The sequence below is a fragment of the Gavialis gangeticus genome, unplaced genomic scaffold (assembly GCF_001723915.1).
Source record: "Gavialis gangeticus isolate Ggan-Ray unplaced genomic scaffold, GavGan_comp1, whole genome shotgun sequence".
NCBI classification, from domain to species: Eukaryota; Metazoa; Chordata; order Crocodylia; family Gavialidae; genus Gavialis; species Gavialis gangeticus.
Window position 1 is genome coordinate 73,985,490 of NW_017729031.1, and position 5,907 is coordinate 73,991,396.

The 5,907-nt window shown below is 40.8% G+C and overlaps 1 protein-coding gene across 1 annotated transcript in view; it reads right to left on the reverse strand.

Moving 5' to 3' along the window:
• TMEFF2 (transmembrane protein with EGF like and two follistatin like domains 2) overlaps window positions 1-5,907 on the reverse strand; it is a 299,411-nt gene that overhangs the window by 156,267 nt on the left and 137,237 nt on the right. The window lies entirely within an intron of this gene.

The following is a 5,907-nucleotide window of genomic DNA, read 5'->3' on the forward strand; positions in this document are numbered from 1 at the left end:
GGTCTATTGTATCAGTAATAAATCCAAACTCTGACATGTCTTGTTCTGTTGTACTTCTGTTGTCTAGCACTATCTCAATAAATATAAATTTGTTAACTCTTAATCACACACACATATAAACACACCAAGGAAATGAATAATTACACCATAAACCAATTTCTGCAGCCAACTCAAGACCTGATTCAAAGGTCTTTTAAGACAATAGAAAAACTCCCGTCAACGCCAATGGCCCTGGACTAATTTTTCTATGGATGCGTCTACATGAGACACTAAATGCACAGCAGACTAATTCAACTGTGCATTATTGTGTCATGGCTAATGCACAGTAGAATTAATCTGCTGAGCATTAGCATCACAAAAAGATCATGCACCGGGTGCTACTACACAGTAGTGTCGATTACTGTACATTTAATTAGTACCTGTTATTCATAGATTCATAGATGCTAGGGTCGGAAGGAACCTCAACAGATCATTGAGTCCGACCCCCTGCCTAGGCAGGAAAGAGCGCTGGGGCCAGATGCCCCCAGCCAGATGCTTATCCAGACTTCTCTTAAAGACCCCCAAGGTAGGGGAGAGCACCACCTCCCTTGGAAGCCCATTCCAAATTTTGGCCATCCTTACTGTGAAGAAGTTTTTCCTGATATCTAGCCTAAATCTGCTCTCTCTCAGTTTGTGACCATTGTTCCTTGTTACCCCAAGAGGACCCTTGGTGAACAGAGCATCTCCAATCCCTTGCTGCATCCCCCTTATGAATTTGTAGGCGGCTATAAGATCATCTCTCAAAAATAAAAATTCTTGTGTCAAGGGCTGACTTTCAATAGACAGCAGCGAGGTAGCTGCTTTGCTACATATGAAACCCTGACCCAGAATCAGGTCATCTATGAATGATTCAGTACCAGGTTCCCCACAAACATGTGGTGCACTGTGGGTGATAGGGGGCTCCCTCTTATTACAGGTACTAAACTTAATGTGCTATAACTATGGTGCATTAATCAAAGTGCAGATATGCCCAATATCACCAAAGATTTTCAAATATGCCATGGGGACAAATTAAACAACATAGCTGCAATGGAAGTTTAAGCTTCTTATCTCATTGTCCAAGGAACCCAAGCAGGGCTGACCTGGCCTGGGGTGCTACTAGGAGGCCCACAGGTACTTTGTAATAGTGGCAATGTCAGGGCCCAGATAAAAGGATCAGGAAATTAAAAGAAAATGCTTGTCTGTCTCTATAGGCTTTGTAGAAGTTTACATGTCCCTCCAAACCTTCAGGATGCAACAGGAAATTCTAGAAGGGCACTAGAGTTTGGACATGGGGATTACTTCCACTTTGATTTGTTTTAAAATAATTTGCTAGCCAGTATTGTTTCAGAGGAGTTTGAAAAATGTGATCTTGCTCTACCCTATACCTAGAAAATGGAAGATAAATGAAAGTAAGCAAACAATTACTACCAGTATTATTTTTTTAAGTTTCATGATATTGTTATATTGTTTGGCTTCATTTATGTTTTTTGAATACCCGACAACAATCCTGAACGTAAATGGGGGGGGGGAAGAGACTACTACTCTGTAAAGTATTTCACCATGTTAAAAGAGCTCTGCTGAGTTTAGAACGTGTGTACGCCGAAGGCCTCCTTTTGACTATGGCAGTGCAGTCTACATGGAAGCACCACAGAAGAAGGAAGAAGAGGCTGGAGGATCAACAGTCACACAGGTAGAAATATTACTGTTTTCTGTTATTAGTGTTGTGATGACCCAGAATCCAATGGTGCCAAGTGCTATATAACCATTTTTCCCTTAGTCTTTGTCTTTATGTTTTACTTGTATGTGTGTGTCCTTTTGTCTACCTCTAATATATTGTTGTACCAGTGGCAAATGATTTGAGTAATGGAGAGTTTATTGTAACTGAATTCAACTTAATTACATATAAGTGTTTTCAACACTCTCATCCCCACTTCTAGGTAAAAGAAAAAAAAACACTCCAAAATGCTGCATTCAGATTTCTGGGGGACTCATCTCATTGTAATCCATAGCCAATCACAGGGAGGGAGCAAAGAGTCTTCTGGAAGGTGTTAAGTACTTGTACGTCCCATTGTGGGTGCTTTATCTTACATCTAATTACTCTCTCTTGCTATCCCTCTATTTGCTGCATAGAAGAAAAGAGCAGTTGGCAGTGCCAAGTTGTGCCCCTGTCTTAATTCCCTGCAGAATGAAGAAACTTTTTGTCTTAGTCTCTGATCTGAAAACAACTCTGTTTTGGTTGTGCTGGCCAGCTCTTCAGGAATCACTTGGTGTTTCCTCATCAGGGAGCGTTGTTCCTAATAACTTAAGAGACAAAAGAGCAGATTTCAGCTACATTTGATGTCATTCCCCATTGCTACATGCAGGAGGAATGGAGTATCAGTGTGGCCACAGATTTGCCCCTTTGCAACACATGATCAATTTGCATACCTTGTTGTGAGATAATTTGTGGGCCTATATCAACATGTGCATCTGAAGTCAAGATGTGGACTTACACAGACATGCAACAATTTATTTTGCTTTGTGCAATTGTAGCCTGGAGGCAACAGCTTTAATTCTTAAATGAAAGCAGTCAAATGAGATCCTACAAAATTTACTTTAAATGAACCCTATTTGGTTGTTTCCCTCTGTTACGCATCCCCCAACTCTATTTAAAGTTTATTTTCCAAAAATTAAATATAATTAGCTGAGACCAGTCTCTCCTCGCAAATATCTCTAATGATATTTAAAGGAAACAGCTTTGTAGAATAATCCTGCTGTAAGCTTTCTGAATGCTGACATGAAACAGCTGTGATTACAGCACCCTTGTGCTGTCCCCTGCACAATTTTATTGTTGCCTTGTGTATCTGGGATGCCAACTTTATAGATTTATGTAGGTGTAAGAAGACCGGCATTGACAGCATTTGCCAGCTTAAGAAAGAGGAGAATCATTTAAATTTGCCAAGAGCTGTTTCTCATAAAACATCTTTGAGCAAAAAGCCAAGTAGCATGTGGGGACTATTCATCTCTCTCTTGCATTAATTTTATCTTAAAGAGAAATACTTCCTCACAAGAGTGTTTTCAATGAATATATGCAGAAAGTCATAAACATTAATGTAATGCTGCCATAGTTTATAGTCTAATTGGAGCTTACTTTTTGTTGCACCAGTCCCCTGATCGCCCCAACGTTCTGAACAAGGGAGCAAGCAGACAGGCACACAAACAGTGAAACACCACCTAGGCAAATGGTTAAGATCATCAAAAAACCCAGTTTTGTTATTGAAAGACCAGCTTGTAGGCTATGATATGTACTGAGCAGTCCCAATTTGAAAGAAGTCAAAGCTATTTCAGGATCGAGAGAACAGAGGAGTCTGTCTGTCTGTCTTCCTTCCTTCCTCCCTCCCTCCTACACACATGCCCAATGTCTGCTCCAACATGTGCTACCTAGCATGTGACAGAGCAGACTTGTTTAATCCCCACTTCAAAATGGCATTGGGGGTGCTTTAACTAAAGCTCATTCGACAAATTTACTTAAAGCATGCTTGCCGCCACATTTAAGTGAGGGATGCTGAATACATGAGACGCTGTGGGCACTTGGAATGACTCCCAATTAAAGTGCTCCCCCCTGCCTGCCCTTGCAAAGATGCCTTGGATTTTACTCTGGTCATTCACTGGCAGGCCCACAAGAGTGAAGGCTGCTTATGCAGGACACCAGGTACAGTCCTGTGTTGTGAGAGGTGTGAAGCTGCATTATCCTAGTGCAGCTTGCAAAACATAATGGTCACCGAGAACCACCAAAGAGAACCACCACCAGGGCACATTTTAAGAGACTAGAATATGAGCTTTCCTCAATGGTCAACCACCCCCAAAGTCCAAAATGTCCCATATTCTTTTTGCCCCCCTTTCAGAGCATATTGGTGACAACCACATTGGTCCTGCGTTCTTGTGCACTGGAAGTGCAAGGGCTCCCTTTGCATTTGGCTCATGTCTGGAAGTAGGGGTTGAACCTCACACCTTCTTCTTCCTGTGTGCTCAAGTACAGGAGATGAACACACCGCTCCTGTTATTTGATGTCCTCTACTTAATGTAGCACACACCTCGTACAAAACAACCTGGTATCTGAAGTACATCCTTGCCACAAGACTCAGCATAGATTATTTTAAAGCAAATACTGTACTAAGTTAGATGCTGACACAGTAGGCGATATCCAAATACCAGTAATCAGTATGCACTTTCTCCTGAAAAAAGATTCCCAGGAATTAACTTGGATCAACCCTTTCTGATCTCAGACTAAAACCATTTGAATCCTGGGCAAAGAAGTGGCACTTATGTTTGTTCCTAGTAGACAAGAAGTCATGTCATTAAATCAACTCTGAAAGTAGCATCTAGGATAGACTAAGAAAGGATGCAATCCATGATTTCACAAAGGCTAAAATAAGAAAGTTTCTCATTAGCTGGCAGAGCCTTTATGGCTTTTGGCAGACTAGAGAGTGCTTTTGCCAGCTTCCTACTTGGTCAAAGGATTAACGGAAAACTGGAAAACTCCAGTTTGAACTGTGATAGCCATTCAACCTTCAAGCAACAGAAAAGAAAGAAACAAATAAAACTAAAAGAGCTGTCTAACATGCACTTGGTGACTACTTCAGTTTTAAGGTCTTTGTCAGTATGCTATTGATTTAAGTCTGTGTATCCTTTTGAATATTAGTATGACTAGCAAGATAGCAACATCATACATAAAAATGCTCTTTATTCCAGAACAGATGAAACTCCCAGTGGTAAAAGAAGATTTAGGTATCTCTGAAGATTTCTTATCGCTGTGCAACATAACTCTCTAATGGTTCAGTGCCTTGGAGGGTCATCTGAGATCTCTTATCATATAAATCAAATAGGTGGCAGGCTATAAGAGTGGAAGCCTATAGCAATTGCATGTCTTGCTTACAGACATCAAATCTATCTTTTAGGCAGACTATAGAGAAAATAATATGCCACTCCATTTAAACCATCTAAAAAAACCCAAATCCAGGTATTAACCAATTTTAAGAGGCTGCTACTAGTTTTGATTACACTAGAATTTACTTAGGAAATGACTGGTTTTAAATTCCAGAAGTCTAGATTGCAGATATGGGGGTCTGATTCTAATATACACTAAGGGCTCTTTACACCTTTCCGGCAGGATAAAAGGGTCTTGGAATTTTCAATTTATACCTCCTTAAGAGCCTCTTTACATAATCGGAGTGATGTACAGTGTCTGTAGTACAAATAAGAATCTGGTGCACTTTCTACTGAACTCAGCAATTTGTAAATAGATCCGGTTCTCCCTTCTACACTTAAGTTTTTGTTATTGTTTTGGCATCCCCCCATTTTTACACTAGTTTCCATTTACTCCTAGGCTGTAAACTGGTGTCTCATTTGAGGCAGTCCTGATTGTCCAATATCAAAACAGGAGCAGCACAGCTATTTACACAAGTAGCCTTTCCAGGCTGCATTGCTGCTCCTCTGCCAGAATGTGGCCAGCAAAGGCACACAGCCTGCTAGGTTTGTTCCAGTAACATACATATACGGCTGTATTTGCCACGGGCGGTGAGGTGGGGGGGAGGGAGAGAACATTAGCACATTTTATCCTGCATACTTCACAAGTTCTTGAAAGCAGGACAACAGACATATATGCTTGTAGGCTCCTGGGACAAAAGATTTCTCTATTTACAGAGTTCCTGCTGATTAGACATATGCAACAGAGAGGCAAATTAAGTCCAGAGGAAAAGAATGATCCTGGGGGCATGCCCAGATATGCGTGCACATGCGGTTTGAGGTGCTGCAAACTGCATGTGGTGCATGTGCATATTAGCAGCACAGTGCCAAAATTTGATATCTAGAACACCCCAGAATCTCAAAAAAAAAAAAAAAAAAAAA